Source organism: Crocodylus porosus, unplaced genomic scaffold, assembly GCF_001723895.1.
Source record: "Crocodylus porosus isolate Cpor-Errol unplaced genomic scaffold, CroPor_comp1, whole genome shotgun sequence".
In the NCBI taxonomy this organism is placed as follows: domain Eukaryota; kingdom Metazoa; phylum Chordata; order Crocodylia; family Crocodylidae; genus Crocodylus; species Crocodylus porosus.
In genome coordinates, this window is record NW_017728921.1 from 11,435,143 (window position 1) to 11,453,178 (window position 18,036).

Consider the following 18,036-nt stretch of genomic DNA (forward strand, 5'->3'; position numbering starts at 1 on the left):
CCCTTCCGACTCTAGCTACTATGAAACTATGAAACTATGAAACCAGCATACAAGTTAATCACAGGGTTATTACAACAACAACAAAAATACAGGAGTTTATAAACGCCTCCCATGCAAGTTGTGAAGCCATCTGCAATGTCAAATCAAAGCACAAACCTAAGGTGACAATTTAAAGCGTAGAAAACATGCCCAAGCAAATAGGAGGATACTGAAGACTAGGAAGTCCTTTGGCTGCAAGACTGTGTGTGCTTAAGGAGAAACATGTTCTTGTGATATGCTATGCCTTGATTTGCAGACATAGGAGTTTCTGATAATCCTCCAAGATCCCAACATTTGGACCATCACTAAAAGAATCTTTGTTACTGATAACGGGCATGGATCTAAGGCTCAGGGCCTGCCAGACTTCTTCAAAGGTTAATGACTGATGGCTGACAAAGAAAAGCATCCACTGAAGCAACGGACAGCAAAACACCAAAGGCAAAATGGGGTGGGGGGCAGTCCTTTTCTGTCAGGCCCTTTCCAAAAATATGCTGCCCTCTCAGGAGCCAGCCTTTGATTTCTTTTTGCCTGGAACATGCAGACCCTTGTTTGTACGTCCTGGGGAGAGAGCAAGCTGCTTCCATCTTCTCTCTCTCAGGCATTTTCCTGCACACCCATGCATCCGAGCCTAAGGCTAAGGTTACCCAGAATTCTTCAGCAGCAGTCAAACACAAAATGGGAAGTGGTGTCTAAATGTCAGGTGTTGCTTTACAGGTACAGCTTTACAGCCAACTTGAAACAGCAGTTTCTTAAAGGGTGATCGACCCCTGCGTTTCACTCAACACCTCTAGCAGCACTTCACTCTTTCACTGGAAATAGAGAAGCAAAGGGAAATGCATTAAGGTCAATCCCTGTTTCCCTCTGCAGAAATGAGAAGCAAATCTTAAAGACTGCTCCTCTAGCTCCGGGTATATACTATGCTCCTGGAGTCTGCGCGTATTAGAATCTCTCTTATTTCCTAAGGTATGATGGCAGCAGGCAGTCTAGAAATACTTACAACAGCTTGCACATCCGCTTATTAACCTTTAATTTTCCCTGACTTTCAGTTCTAAAAGACTCTCTTAAGCCTCTCAGGAGCACTTAGTATCATCTTCAGCACCTGCCCGCCTCGCACTGTTGTTGATGGGTTGAATGATTGGCTGGGAACGGTTGCAGAAAGGACAACAATTTGGTGATTGGAGTCCACAACGGGCTAAGGAATAATAATGTTCTTCCAGCATGACAATACAAACCTAACAATGTCTGGTCTTCATCCGGCATGAAGTTCATGTGTGCGGCAGAGAAGCGTGCTTTCTGATGGAAAGTGAAACTACCTCCAGGGAAGTGGTTACAAATGACCAGAGCTTGTCCATCACACCAGATGAGTGGAGTTTTTGTTTTATCCCGACAGTCCATCTTTTAAATGAAACCATTTTAGCAGCTAAGTAAGCATCATGCAATGCTGCTCTAAAGCTGCTCTATACAGGCTGCTCATATCATCCCAAGGGTTTCACCAGTTAAATGGTGAGAATGGAGATTCCAGGGTGTATATTGAGGAGATTCATCATGTGCAGCAACCTGGCAAATTGTCTGGTTTGTTTGTGCATTTAAACTCCAAACAGGGCTAAAGCAGGACTTTATGCCCATGCGAGAGTGTGCTGACACACTGCATGGGGGGAAATTCCCCGCCCCACCTCGTGTGTACTTGAGCCCTGCAAGAATACACACGCTGAACAAAGATAGGCATGTTCTGGGTCATGGTGGATGAAGACACTAGCCATGGCTTTTTTAATCTATAGCTTATATTTTTAACACTCTATCCTTCCTCAGCTTAGAGGGCTATAAAATCAGATGTATTGGAGCTGCCTTGGAAGGACTTTAGCTAGACACTTCATTATGCGAGGCTAGAAGAATGGATCTACTCCAACAACAGGAGGAATGAATTAGTTCCCTCTGATGCTTGTTCACAGCTTGGAAAAAGCTCTTCCAGAGCAAGCAGCTCACATTGCATTTCAGGAAAACATACAACTATTTCATGTTTTACGCTCATATATTCAAGTAGCCCAATCCTGAGAGGCATTGACTAAATTCAGCTCCCATCATATGTCAGGGTACTGGTTTGGGGCAGTTTTAGCTAAAATAATGTTGGTCAATGCTTGAAAGAGCTTTGCTTTGCTTTGGGTTTTGGTGACGTTACCATTCTATAAACTTTTCAATAAGGGGGGAAAGGGGCAAATGCCATCCTGTGGATGAAAGAGGGCAGTATGGGCCCAAATGTGACTATCAAGTAAACACATAGACCAAGAACTATTCATCACAAAAAACTGCAAACAAATCCCCCTGTGACACGCATCTTCATCTTCCTTATGCAAATGCATGGTTTACTTTAAGCAGATGAACAGTCCCAGGACTTGGCCTATGCTTCAGCAAGACTTGTCCTATGCTTAAAGTTCAGCACGTGTGAAGTGTTTGCAGGCTCAGGGCATCACTGTGCTCTCTGTGGCCATTGATCAGGAACACTAACTTTACAAGACACTAGATGGGCCAGCTTCCTAACTTGTCTAAACTAGCAGATCCACTGACCTCACTGGAACCATAGAAATGAACACTGGATGAGGGTTTGAGATTTTCTGCCCAGAAGACATGAATATCTTTCCCATCTCCTAGCTACTGTAGCAGGACACCAGGATGTACCTGCTCTTTTAAGCGAGCAAGCAACCTGCGAGGCTGCTTGTAGGTGGCAGAGGGGAGCTAATGAGAGACTCACCTGATGGGAAGAGGGCTCGGGCTGAAGCTATATAAGCCCAGAGCCTGCCCCTGTCAGGTAGTCTCTCCTCAACAGCCATGAAGTAAGGAGCTCCTGGCTGCACGGCTCCTGAAAGGACCTGGATGTTGCTGGACAGCTCTGCAGGCCTGGGAACAGAGGTAAGTCCCCTAGATTTCCTAGGCATCAGGGCTGGAAGGGACCTCAGGAGATCATCGAGTCCAGCCCCCTGCCCGAAGGGCAGGAAGTCAGCTGGGGTCATAGGATCCCCAAGCTGAGAAAGACTGGGTTGACAGGCAAGTGCCCTTTGTTCATGCTAAACCCCTAGAGCAGCATTTCTCAACCCATGGGTCATGACCCAAAAGCGGGTTGCAAGAATATTTCAGAGGGTCACAAGCGAGTCCCAGGAAATTGTGCAAAAGCATGGGTTTCCCCTTGCCGGCTAGCAGCAGTCCAACCTGCAAGGGGCTGCTTGGAGTATGGCCAGCACAGCCAGGCAGGGTCACGGGAGCCGGACGAAGGTAAGTGCACGCGGAGCAGGGTTGGAGGGCCAGGGCTTGGGGCCTGTTGGGCTGGGGGGCAGTGTGTGCATGCATGTGTTGAGGAGATGGGTGCGTGGCGGAGGCAGGTGCCTGCTGGTACTGGGGAAAAGGTGGCTGGGTGCCGAGGCTGTGGCAGGGCAGGGGAGACACTGTGGGCTGAGCGCCAGCAGGGCCAGAGGGGTGTGGGTTAGGACAAGCCATCAATCTTTGCAAATGGGTACGAAAAAGGATGAGAACCACTGCCCTAGAGGGCTTGAGGTGCCTGCCAGAGTGCTGAGATGCTTCTTGTTTGAGTTGCACCAGTAGTTTAGTCTTGTGTCCTGCTGGTGCAGGCTTAAGGCCTGTTTAGAGAATCGGTAACCTAGGAGCCCTCAGACTGAGGGTGGGGACCAGTGAGGGGTCCAGGGGCCTAGAAAAAGGCTGAGACCCAAACCGGAAGAACCGAGAGCCCGGAGGAGGGGCTGTGTACAGAATCAGGGGTCCGAGAGCCTGGAGGAAGGGCTGAGATGGGATCAGGCATCCGAGAAGTCAGGGGGACACCGAGCAAGGGACCAGGGGGGCTGAGGGCCAAGGTGGCTGAGTGTATAAATGTTCACATCAGTGAGAGAACATCTGCGAGGCTTGGGATGTGGTGTAGGAGAGGAAAAGGAGCCACACATCAGGCTGAGAAGGACCTATCAGGTCTGAGGGCCTCAGGAGAGATCCTTATTGGGATCGGGGCTCTAAGGTCTGTTGGCAGCATCCCCAAATCAACCTGTAATATTAAGAACAAGTCATGGCAAGCGAGCAATTCAGAGAGAGCGAGTTTGAGCTAGGCAAGAGCCGCAAGGCCACTAGGGGGCATCACAGCCACCCAACACCCTTTGCTGACATAGTACAACCCCTTCTGGCGGGACTCCCTTGCAACACAGATTAGATCAACAGTAGCAGACCACCATCTCCTGCAATCCAGGGATTTAAAATGGGACATTTTGAACCTCCAGGTCAGCTGGAAAATTAGTGTTTGTCACGTAGCCAAATGAAATGAGCTCTTCTAATCAACTGTGTGGAGCAACACCGAGCCAGGTTGTTGTAGTGCAAATCCAGCAGATGTGCAGTGTAATTCAAAGCCACCACTGAACTTCAGAAACTAACTGAGCAAGGCAGCGTCTCAGGAATTTAAAGTGCACAAGAACAAGGAACAGTGGATAGGATTAGGCAGGTAACACAAGCAAACACATTCTCTCAAACACACCCACGTTCATGGCCCCTTCTGACTGCAGAATAAGCACAATTGTAGCCTGTAGTTCAAACAATCATCCAGTATTTGCCTTACACCAGCACAAAGAGACCCTAGCCAATTAGAACTCATTATGCTAGATGTTGTAGGTATGTGTATTATCTATTATGTGTGTAGTAGGAGACAGTCCCAGGCTCCAATGGCTTGCAATGCAAGTGGGGTAAAAAAAAAAAAACATGGCAAAGGAAGGATTATTGTATTCCCATATGCAGATGGGGTGAAAGAAGAGAGATAAAGTGATTTCACTAGATTACATAGGAAGTCCAAGTGTGGGAAAGATGCTGCTGTCTGTTGTATGATCCCACTGACTCCAACGAAGGGGACTCGTGGCTGGATACAGTTCACACAATCCGAAGAAATGATCCAATGGCCTAATTCTGCTCTTGCCTCTATCCATTTCATTCCCTTGGCTTAAACAAAGTATATATAAAAAGATGGAAAACAATGGGTAGGAAATGCTAATAGAGTAAAAGCAAAATGTGGAGCTCACAAAGTAACAGACTGGATCCTCTCAAAAGGAGAACGGGATTTAAAGAATGGCAAAAGCCCCTTAGCTGGTTAATTAAATACCTTGTCTCTTTGTATCTTTGCTCTCACATACATTCAGACTCGCAGCTGCAGGAGATAAACAACACTCCATTTCTTTCAACTGAAGATGACCCAAAAATATAGGTTTCCTATCCGGAGCCTCATTCCTCACTGCTTTTGTTGCTGCAGATCATTGAAAAGGACCCTCGAAGAAAAGAGCTCAGTAGTTAATGGATTTACAGCTTGAGTTTCACCTAAATAAAATACTGCTCGATGTGACAGCCTCAGTTTCTAATGCAACTGAGGAATGTGTTGACTTCCAGTTTTACAAGTCAGAAGAAGAGCTGGAGCGAGGAGCATGTTTTACTATTGGAAGCTTGCATTTTCATTGCACTTGGATGGTGATGTGGATAAGGCACCTGTATAAGCAGGGAAGTGGAAGTAAGAGCCAGCCTCCACCCTAAAATTCTTCTGCTCCTTGCTTGAACGCTCCCACCCCAAAGAAAGTGGGGTGGAGATGGATGAAGCCTGGCTCCTTACGCCGGTGAAATGCAGCAGAAGCAAAGGGGATGGGGTAGGCTGGTGCAGTGGTTCTCAACCTTTCCCATACTGAACATCCCCTTCTACAAGCCAGTAAGGACCCCATTCCCCACAGCAATATGAAGAGGCTGCAGGGGCGATGATGCCCAAGCTGAGGAGTCCCCAAAACTAGCGCATTCCCTCTGAAGCAAGAAGAAAGTGTGTGCACAGTGCCCCCTGCCTCTATTGCTGGGTAAAGCATCACCCAGTGCTGAGAGCTGTGCCTAAAGGAACAAAACCCTGGGTTAGCAGTTTGTACCATGCTGTGGGGTCAGAAAGAGCAAGCAAAATACTCCCTGTATTCAAGGATCACCAAATACAGGTGAAAGAGCAGCAAATCCCAGAGCAGCGGGATGCATCTGCTGAAATGGCCAGCTGTGAAACGCTTCACTCTGAAAACTGTTGACAGGTTTAAACACCACTGCAGCTAGCATCGACTTCAGAGGATCTGGGGCAGGTCACAACTCCCTTAGGGCCTCTGGCCTAGATCTTGAGTTGCAAGTGTTGAGCCTCAGGGCAGGAGGGGGGTGCTGCCAAGGGGTTTGTTACCTCCAGTTGCACATATCCCAGCCCTGAACCGGCTGGGTACTGGGCCAGTCCCTGGGCACAAAACTATAGTAGCCTTCCAATCACTTATTTACACTGACTGCCACTTTCTCCAGAGGGCCATTTCAGTAACCTGGAGCTGCCGGGACTTAAGGAAACCTCCTTCTGCTTGTACTAGTGACTGGGAATGCCCTTATGGCAGCTCTGGGCCACCTGATGGTCACCCAACACAGGGAAAAGGCTTCTATGGCCAAAGATGCTGACTGCATGGCAACTTTGCCCCACTCACCAGTGCAGCACATGGTTGCCGTAAAGCAGAGTAAGATAGGTGGAGGCATCAGAGGATTTCTGTTTGACACAAAAGTCTTTGGGTGTTCAGCCATGAGCTGGGACAGGGGATGATGCTCATCAAGCCATGCTCTGCTCACCTCTCTGCATTTTTATTTTAATTGAGAAGTTGCCTGCAGAAAGCTCTTGCCAACTGCATGGCCATTTCCAAGCTCATTAGCATACATCATGATAATATGACTTTGGCAGAGAAAAAGCCTCCTGATTAACGTGTCTTTACAGGAGCCCTTTCACCTCCCTGGAACATTTTGCTCACAGTGTTAACCATCCATTTGTAGTTTCCCAATAAAAGTTATCAGCTGCGTCAATACTGCCAGCCCCACAGGGACAACCTCTCCAGCCCTTGTTCTAAGTAGCACAGAGGCTTGGAAACTAGGACAAACAGGATTCTTGGCCACACTGAAAGCCTTTTTGCCGTTGACAGCTCAGAGCCTCTTCCCAGGCTCCTGATCCCGTCTCCCTTCTGCACCCACACATGCCCGGCAGCTGTGCACCTATCTTGTTACAGCTCTAAGAGAATGGCTTCAGAAAGCATCAACCATGGGAATATTTCCTGGGCTTGGTTTAGTTACAGTCAGGGTTTCCCCCTCCACATGTGTAACTGTAGACAAGTCTAGTATGTTTTATCAAGCATGGGGGTGAGGTGGAAATAATAGATTATTTTGCCTCTGCTGCTGATGGAGGCAACATGAAACTGCAAAAAAAGTTATCCATATGGCTGTGAATTAACATAAAACAAAACCTAGGCAAGACTGTAAATGCTGAAGACAGTGTTTATACCATTTGTACTGCTCCCTGTGAAACAGAACTGCTAGGCATTCACATACCTGGCAAACATATGCAGACAGATAAATTGGATATACTGCCAATATGGGGAAAGGGCTGTCTCTGTAAGAGGCAAAGACGGCCAAATTAAAGAATAAAGAAGCCATGAGCAATTTATACATGGTGTACTTTGCCCCCCGGGCAGGGTTAGACCCTATTTAGTCTGTCCTGAGTGCACCTCTTCAGCCCTTGCTTACTGCACATGTTCCAGGCGAAACCCTATGGTCCAATCACTCTTAGGCTGAGTCTCTGAGCTGCAGACTCACTGTTACCCAGCTGTGCTAACCCAACCAGCCCAATTATGCTCAACAGTGCAAGTTAAGCAGTTTCACTCTGGAGACCTATGACTAGCAAGATGGTTAAAGCAACCCAAAACATTTCCTTCCAAACAAGTCATTACCTACTCATTATCGTGGCCCAAAGCTCAAAACATAAAAAGCAAAGGGTACAACACAGCAAAGCTCTACAAACATTTCAGCCTGCCCAGGTCCCCTGGGCAATGAGATGCCAATGGCTCCTAATATAGCATCTCACCCCGCTTCCTCTCTCTCTCCTTTCTAACCTGTCATTTCTTTCTCACATTCACCACTGATTTTTGGCCATTCATTTAATCCAAACTGTTTTTACAAGGCTTGAGTCCACTAAAATATAATTATATAATATTTAGAAAGTTCTCTTAGATCCCTGGGATGAGTAAGCCATTGTTATCCAGGAATCACGTGAGGGGTACTATCCAAGCTACTGATCTACAAACTCCTCTCTCCCAAATGTTTCACTCTGCTGGTTTGGTTCCCTTAACGACAGTTTTAATCTTACTCCACTGCAAGTAGCATCTCATAAATGAAGACAAAGACACACGTGCTATACTCAGTCATGACAGGTTCCAGAATATCACCCAGTTACTCCTATATCAAGCCCATGTTTGGTTACAACGTACCTTCCAGAAATGCACGTAGTCTTGATCAGAAGGCTTTAAGAGACAGAAAATCCTCCACTTCCTTTGGAAAAGACTGTTCACCAATCCTGAAACAGATTAGAAAAGACATGAACCTACAGTCAACTTCACACAAAGCACAACACTTTCCACTACTCAGGTAAGCTACTGCACCCATCCATATTCAGTTCGATTGGCCTCTATAGTCAGGCAGCTGTGGCAGGGCACCGGTCATGCCTGCCACTTTAAGGGCCTGGAGCTGGCAGCCACCAGGTGCCTGACGAGGGCGGCCATTTTGGAATCGGGGCTGCCCACATAACCAGGGCAGTTCGGCTCTTAGAGGCTAGGCAACAACCCCGCCTGGCCGGAGGGCTGCTGTTATCATCCAGAGGTAAGGGAGGAGCTGTAGGGGCGGATAGGAGGCTCCTGGCCCTGGGTACAACCTAAAACTGCACCCTGCCAGGAGTGGGTGGCGCGGGAGCAGGGGAGGAAAGGAGCCGCAGATAGCGCACCCTGCCATAGGGGCAGAAATGGGCAGCCTCCCACTACTTAACATCTGTTAATTAATTAGAACATCAAGGCGTGGCAGGCGAGAACGTGGGTGGTTAGCCCAGGAACAGGTGGGCAGGCCCCTTGTTACAGCAGTCCTTCCAGGTTTCACAGGCTCTGTGTTCGAAGGGCAGGTTACACTAGACCTTCCCCATCAACACAGATGATATTTTCACCCTAACAACATCTCTATTATGAACATTTTGAAACATCTCTATACTGAGCAGCTATCTGAAAAGAGAAGAGGGATTTACTGGAGATGTTCAATATTCAAAAAACTTGGAGACACAAAACTGGCATATTTCCTGGACATGTGGGTTCCCCGCCCCCCAGCCATTTCTAGCCTTATCAAAGTATTTTAATTTTTATGGAGGCAGCTTAAACCAATCATTATTTTTATCCTACAAAAACCTTATTTTGTAAATTAAACAAGATTGTGTACCGTCTACAACAATATTTTGTAAAACTAAAAAGCCACAGAAGCTCTACTGAAACAAACCATAATAAAGGAAACACGTTTCTTCATTTACTTCAGAAATTTTTTTGGAGGAAAATAGTTATCATTTGCCAAGCAACTCCAGGATTTAGCTAACTTCCCTGTGATTCAGTTTATTCATCACCTGTTAAACTGGTATTTTACTAATAATCAATGGACCCAAGTGACATAGCTACCATAAGGTTACATGAAGTAATGCTTATAAAGTACTAGGACAATTTCAGTCTTTATAGAAGTGCAGTTAATAACTAACTATTATTATCTATCATTTGTGTTACTATAGTACCTGTGTTCCCCTAGTCATGGCCAAAAAGATGCTCCATGCCCCCAGAAGCTTGAGGCTGGTATAATACCCAAGAGATAGATAGACAAGGAATATAAGGAGACTATTAACAAGCATGATATGCAGGGTTTCTGAAGTGCACCCAGGGCTTCACGACTGCCAGGATTTTATAGGCATCTGGCAGAGGTAAGTTGTGGTAGCATTCGAGTCATGAGCCATGAGTTTCCAGGAAAATGCAGCAAGTAAGGATTTGGGAGGCTGATAACTTTTAATGGCCCAGCTCATTTTTCAGTCGTTATGAGGACAAACTCCCGAACACGAGGGACAGTAGGGGAGAAAGCAGGAAAGCGGGTGTTTGAAAACCTCTAGTACATGGGGAAGGCTGATATCAAGTAGGAGGCAGGAGTCTCTGTTTCAGCAATGAATGGAGATGATGGGTAGGTAGCTGAAGGACTTTGGAAGTAAAAAGCAGCTAATGTATAAAAATGACAGAAATCGAGGAAGCAGTGGAAAGGAAGCAAAGGGAAAACCATGTGGGCCAAGTGACAGGCTAGAAAGATTAACAAGAAGAACTAAATATTGCCGCCCTGTCCTTAGTAGCACCTTCAATCCTCAAGGAACCTGCTGAAATGAGCAGGAAGTCACAGATTAATATGCCACTACACAGCGTACATGATGGTGGCAGAAGCCCACCTTCAATGGAGACGGTTTTGCTTGCTTGTGCCTTGTTTGCCTGTAACTTTATCCCCTTGAACGCGGTGCAGCCGAGGAAGAAGTCACTCGCTCTGCTGTTCAGAGTCCAGTTGACACAACCCACCTCCCGGCACCCAGCCCTTCCTTACTTTCAGTTCATGCACACTTGTGTTTCCCACCTGCTCCCAGGCGGCTTTCGCTCCCTCCGACTTCCCCATGCCGCTCTGAATTTTATATCTCAATCATGTCCTCCCTTAATCTCCTGTCTTCTAATGAATTCAAGCCTAATTTTCCTAACCTCTCCACACAGCTATAAACCCCTGAGACCTTTTATCATACTAGTTACCCTCTTCTGCGCCTTTTCTAATTCCTCAATATGCTTTCTGTAATAAGAACAAACCGCTAGAGGCAAAAGCCTCTTTCCTGGCAAGTGGAAAGAGATTTATTAGAAAGAACAGAAGAATGCTAATACCTCTGCCTTCCCTCTACCTTTTTGTGACAGGCACCAAGTGACACCCATTTGCAGCACGGCTGGCTCCTGAAGAATCAATCCTGTAACGATGACAAAAATGCCGCACTGTGGAAAAGAAGCAACTAATCTATAGGGAGGATTCAGTCTTTATTCCTGATCTTTTCACACCATGTGAAAGATCTTGTGGTCAGCTCTTATTTCAGGTAAGATAGCTGTACAAATCTCATCGGAGCAAGGATTTCCCCCCACACAAGGAACTGGGGCAGACGTGCTTCCCTCAAACTTGTCTCAGGTTTTACCAAGAGGGGGCTTGTTAAGGAGATAAGCATGGAAGCGGGAGTTAGGCGGTGGTACAAACCTTGGGTTTGTTCTCTGCAAAGTCTGAATTTGACTCCAAAAAACATATTTTACCCCATAGCCATTTGATCCTTAACCTCTCTACTGAGTTGGGGTGGGGTTTATTGCTTCCAAATTAATTTTTTTTGGGGGGGAAGGGAGGGAGGGCATGGGGGAGAGGGTGTTTTGTTGTACTTTCTTATTTTAGTATTTTCTTCACAGCAGTTTAGGGCTGGGAGGAACCGCATGAGATCATTGGGTGCAGCCCCCCTGCTCTGGGCAGGAAAGCCTGCTGGGGTCAGATAACCCCACCAAGGTGTGCGTCCGGTCTCCTTTCTTCTGTTTCTATAATTTTACTTTGCTTTGCCTTGTCTTTCAATTGTAAGCCACCCTAAGCCTTTTTTGGCAAGGGCTGCATATAAATCTAACCAGTAAATAGACCCATAAAATGGTTGTGTTGTTGTGGAAGTTTTTCCCCACGCTATGGATAATTAGGCCAGGGAACTCACTGCCACTTGTTCCCCTCAATTCAAAACAGGATAGGACCCGCAGACAGATAACGCGACTATTGGGGATTACACTTGTTAGTGCTAACGACATCCTAGAAGAGATCTTGCATCCCTTCTGACCTTCAAGCCAACCTATATCTATCAGAGATTGGGATAAGATTATGCCACAGCTGCCTCCTGGACACCTTCCTCTGAAGCACTGTCAGGGACAGGATACCAGCATTGATCAGAAACATGCCCCGATCGAGTCTGATGACTCTTGTGATACTGATAAGTGACTCCTTTGCACAAGTACCTCAACAGCAGCCAGATGCCAGGGATCTTGACTGAATTTTTATGCAGTCAGAAACTCCATATTCTATTAAATAATCCTCCAAGACATCCAGTAACTACTTCTTAGCGAGCATTTTATTTCCTCTCTTAAGGTCCAAATCAGAAAATCCAGTGTGTAACCTGTACCTCAAACACATAGCCCTACAGTCTTTAAAATGGGGACAAGAGTCCCCTACCTCGTAGAAGTGCCCCAAGATAATAAAAGCTATTCATGACTGGGAGGCACTAAGGAAGTGCAGTGATAAGGGCTATATAAGCACCTAGGTAGTGGTCATTTGTCAGCCTGCTGTCTGATCTGATATTGAGAGAGATCAAGAAGAAGAGGAGCCCGTGAAAGCAGCAAATGGGACCTGGGTATTGTTAATGTAGGCTGTGGGGGGGGATGCTGTACCCAGCTCCACTGAGGCACATCCAGGAAGCACTCCTGGTTGCTCAGTGCACTGTGTAGCAGCTGCCCTCGAATGCGAGCGAGGCTTATGCCGGGCTCTAATAAATTCTATCAGCAAAGTATATTATAAAAGTGCTGTTTTCACATCTTCCAATAAAACCGTACAACACCTTTAATCGGGGTTTTTTGCTTTTTATTGCCAGAACACTGTTTATGATCACAGGATGTTCTCCGTGGTACTTTTGTGCCTCCATTAGAATACAGTGGGTAGCCGTACGTAGCTTGCAAAACCATGTCTCCCTCTCCACCCAGACCGAGGCTTGCATTACCAAAAACACTTGCATAAACTAAATGGCAGGAGGCCTGAAATAACCCCGTAGAGATGAGAGAGAAACAAAATCCAGGACGACCCCAATTTTTCCTCAATTATGAGAAATGTTCCATCTGTCCCATAAATCTGTAATAGGCTGAAGTGGTATTAAAAGATCCTGAACAGAGAAACTCCGAATCTGGGTTTTGACCTTAACTGTTCCACTTGCATCCATTTCTGTTGCAACAAATTGCCACAGATGGAAATAGAGCAGCATGAAAAGCATTCGTAGCTGCAAATTGCCAGGCTATTCCTGCCTAGCAAATGCTTATGGGGTGGGGCCTAGCAAAGTTATCCTAGTTAGTCATTAGTGCTTTCGGTTCACCCTCCTGTCTAGCTGTGGAGTATTCAGTCTCTAAAAGTGAAGCCAAACCTGCCAAGAACCCTGCATCTTCCACAACACTCTCCTGCTTGTTACTGCTGCAGCAGATCCTTGCCCACTCAGTACAGTATTATGCATTGAGAGAGAGGAAATGAATGGGCTTTGCAGGTAAAACCCCAACCTCTTTCCAGGCCCGACCTCTGTGTCTCCACTCCGGACTGGGCGCAGGGTCCCTTGGCTTTATCACAATCAGAAGATTTATGGATCCATTTGTTTCAGCTCTGAAAATGCCTGACCAAATTCACCTGAACGGTCTCCTCTTATCTGCACTCCGAAGTTGCATGGAGAGCAGAGGAGCAAGCCTGAGATGGCCTGCAGAGATCCTGGAGGAGAATTTGACTGCGACCATGCAACCATGCAGAGCATTTGCTTTATTTCCCCGCCCCCGGTAAAACCCTGGCCTTTCGCTTTCCGTGCAAAGAGCAGTCCCAACAGTGCTTTCAGCAGCTTCATTTGCTGAAGTACGTTCTTTGGTAGTCTGAGAGGACACGAGATGAAACATTGGGGAATCTTTACGGAGTAATTGATTCCATTACATTTCATGAGATTTCTACATTCCACTTAATTTGAGAGGGGATAAAACAAAGATACTGTCTCTTTCGTGAAGCTATGGAGCGAAAAACCAAATGTGCCTTTAACTGAGCAGCAGAAATTAGTCTCTTCTTATTAAATCATACTTAACAAATTACAGTGGTGACACAAGTTAATTGCAGAGTTATCTGGAGAATAGTCGAGTTATCGTGAGTCACTGTGTAATTAGTACTGGACCACAATTTCTAAGAGTTACCAAAATGCCATATGATAAACATGTGTGATAAACTGGCACATGTGCAGTTATCAGCCATCGTTTGTGCGACGGCGGTGCTTAGTGACATACTGGGGATCTTGGGCGAGCTGCTGAACTTCCATACAACCACACAACACAACTGCCTCAGTCTTTGCTGCTGCAGCTATTTCACTTTGTATGAAATATTTGAAATAGGGGCTGCAACCTTGATATCCTACTTCCCAGAGAAGCATCCTGACCACTGGGCTACAGAGTCACACTCTCTCTCTCCCTGTGCGTGTGTCCCCAAATCTTTACATTTTCTGTGCAAAGCAAGACACCTTTTAGAGGACAGATGGAAAGCAGCCCACCCCAAAATACCAAGTTGCACTATAGTTAGTGTATGCTTCTGGGAACTGGAAAAACATGGACTCAAATCGCTTCAGACAGAAGAGGGATTTGAACCTGGACCTCCTATACCTGGGTGAATGCTTTAACGACTGGGGTAGTGAGTGCAGGGGGCGGCAGCAGCACCTCTTCCTCTGCCGCGTGACTCTTACAGCTTTCCAGGATGTCTTTTAGATATTTCTGCAGTTTCAAGACAGCTAAATAAATAAATAAATAAATACAAAAAAATAAAATAAAATCACACTTTTCAGTGAATAATCTATTTCACCAGAAAAATGTGGCTAGCTCTCACTGTGATTTAGCAGCAGGCATAGGAGACACTGTGCTTCCTTAACCTCGATAAGCCTTTAATTCAGGAACTTATTAGTTATGAATTAACAATAAACAGGTAGCGGCGAGTCTCAGAAAGGAACTGGAAGGGCTAGGCCTGCCCTGCCCGCAGGAATTAAGTGTTGGGGGCAGACAGGAAATGCAGCGACCAAACTATTTTCCACATACAATTCACTACAGGCAGAAATTTGAAAAGTGGAGAGGGGTAGGAGGCTTGCAAGTGCATTCGGGTGACCGCGCTATGTATCGCAGGACTATGGCAGTCAGGGGATTCTCAGAAGGGTTAGAGGAACAAGGCGTGGTGATCAGCAAAAAAACAGCATGGGAGGCAGAGAAGAGCAGAGCTACGTGAGCTGCGGCAAAGACAAGCTAGACGGAGGAACCGTGTTGAATGTAGCTCCTTCACGTGCGCGGCACAGGAATGCTCCAAAGGGAGACACAAGAATTTCAATGTCTTTAGCCTATTGATTCGAGTTCCCTTTCATCTCTCCTTGTTTGTCAACTGCTTTAAAAAGTCACTCTGACATTTGTGGATCCTTACATCTGTACGCAGCCAAAGCCCACGAGGCCACTTACCCTCTTCTTCCATCTTGCCTCCCGTAGACTGTGGCCACTGCCCATCACCTTCTGACAAACCCTGGGAACTCTTCATCCTGCTACAAGGCTTTCCAACCTCTTTTAAGTTCAAAACCCTCCCTGGCTCTCCCAGACACATCCCATCACAACTTTGGTGCTATCCAAAGCTGTACATGGTAGCCAGTAGACCCCGATAGAAGAGACCTAGCACTGACATGCCTTAGAGAGCTCAGTTTGCTTCTAACCAGCAAAGCGCCAAGCATGGACCATCAGATATAAATGCTAAAACCCTGCCATTTTCACCAACAGCATCACCCAAACACACATGCAGATAATCTCTGCTGATGTGATAGGGGAAGTAGCGTAGAAAAGTAAGAATCCAGAGACCCAGTAAGCCACAATTCTGAGACCCAGAACAAAGACAAGGGCTGATACCTAGCACAATGAGCAGCAAGACTACAGGATTGTCAAAGATCTGACAGTTCCAGGTCTAGGGAGTGGGAAAACAATGGCTTGAATTAAGACTTGCAGGGCTTCTCTAAACTTGACCCCTGTTTCAAAGAAGACGACAAAACGCACTAATATGCCCAGCCAATGAAAAGGGTTTGGATTACCAACCGTAGGCCACAGTAATGGATAAAAGGATCTCTTACCCTCTTGATGGCATCCTTCTAACCCACAAACTTTATACTGATCTGTATTCAATTTTCACTGACAAAGGTGCAGAACTGGAAGCAACAAGTATTCATACAATGGGGAAGGGAAAATTTTAGCCAAGGTCAACTGGACAGATTTCTGTTTTTACCAGAAACACCATGGGGTATCTAATCCCAGGTCAGAACAGGCATGCGGCCTCGTGATATCATCTTTGTGCTTTTTGCCTACTATTTCTCATTGGAGATAATTACTGCTGTTCGTAGTCTTGTACTGGCATGGGAGTGTTAGCTGTCACTGAAAGATTTAATTCCGTTTTTGGCAACAACCCACAGAGCATTTTGCGGTACTACCTCATTAAGGTGCTTTACAGGGAATCAGTCCTACATTGTAATTGCATTTTGCTTTTGAAGAAGACCCATTTCTGTAAAAGTTCAGGCTGAACATCTGCCAAGCCAAATTTTGCTGTTTGGTTCTTTTGTTTTTCAGCTTTGAACCATCCCCAAGTACCTTACTTACATCTTGACATTTACAGGATCTATAGACATTGTGTTCAGTACCTCTTGGCAGAAACACTGCATTATTCACTGTGCCAGATATCACTTTTGGTGATAGCTCAGAGCAAGGGGAAATGCTCATGCCAGGCAGCGTGACCTGCCCATAGAGAAGAACGATGTATTTCCCATGTATTCATTAGACAATACATGAAATACATTGCACATGCATTAAAAGAGAACAGTCACTTATGCAGAAAACAAGGCCTTAAGTTTAGACCTCGTATGCAGGGAGCCCTCAGAGGCATGAATTAAAAAAACAACTAGCTTCTTCCTGAGCGAGTTCATTTGGCAGAGATACTTTTTTGCTTGTGTTCCTCACCTCACTGAAGCCTATGGACCCCTCTCACTAACGTTGTCTTTGTACATGTCAGAGGCAACTGGCTGGTAGTAGAGAATCCGTGGAGGATACTTCTTCAAATAAAAATCTGAGTTGTAAGTGACAATTGGGAAGCTGACTATGGACACTGATATAGGCACTTCCATGCAATGACAAGTTCAGTTTTTGCCATGTACTTCAAGGGTAAAACTACTCAGATAGATGTGCTGTGCTGGCCCCTATGGCTATGTCCACATGAGCATGACCATGCAGTATGTACAGCAAGTCAGGCAAGTGTGCCACTCTCACATGCCACACATTCATCTGTTCTCCATGCTGCAAGGTAGGAGTGTGGGGCAGGGAACTGGGGGCTTGATCCTGGGAGAGCCTAGGATAAAGGTAAAAAAAATCAGAGCAGTGCATGCAGGGCCAGAGCGTCCTAGCTAAAATCAGAGCAGCCTGGCCAGCCAGAGCTACACTCTGGCTGCCAGCCAGGCTCCGAGTAGCAGGACCGCTGCTGCTGCAGCTCCAGGAGGCCCCCAGGACCCCAAGTAAGGCTGCTGGGGCCATCCCAGTGCTGGCCCCAGACTGCACCACCAGAGGGTGTGTTGTGCAGGCGTTCCCCAGGGACAAGGTATGCCACTGCTTCTTGTCCCTGGGGAAGGAAACGTCCATGCTCATGTGGACGTGGCCTATGAGCACAAAGTCTGCCCAATGGCTTGTGTTGGCTTGAGTTGCCCCAAGCGTCTTTGCTACCTGGCATACACACTCTAAATGCAAGAAGCCACACCATGTAATCAATCAACTACCTGAAGAGAAGTCAATCATCATGGTGCCCTGTGACCAGTGGGGTCCCCCAAGGCTCTGTCCTTGGACCCATGTTGTTCAACATCTTCATTAATGATGTGAACATTGGAGTCAGAAGCGGACTGGCCAAGTTTGCTTATGACACCAACATTTGGGGCAAAGCATCCACACCTGAAGGCAGGAGGGCGATCCAGGCTGACCTGGAGAGGCTCAGCAAATGGGCGGATGAGAACCTGATAGTGTTTAACACTGAAAACTGCAAGGTTCTCCATCTTGGGAAGAAAAACCTGCAGCATCCTTACAGGCTCGGCAATGCTACTGTGGCTAGCACTACGGAAGAAAGAGACTTGGGGGTCATCATTGACCACAAGATGAACATGAGCCTGCAATGCGATGCTGCGGCTAGTAAAGTGACCTAAACACTGGCTTGCATCCATAGATGCTTCTC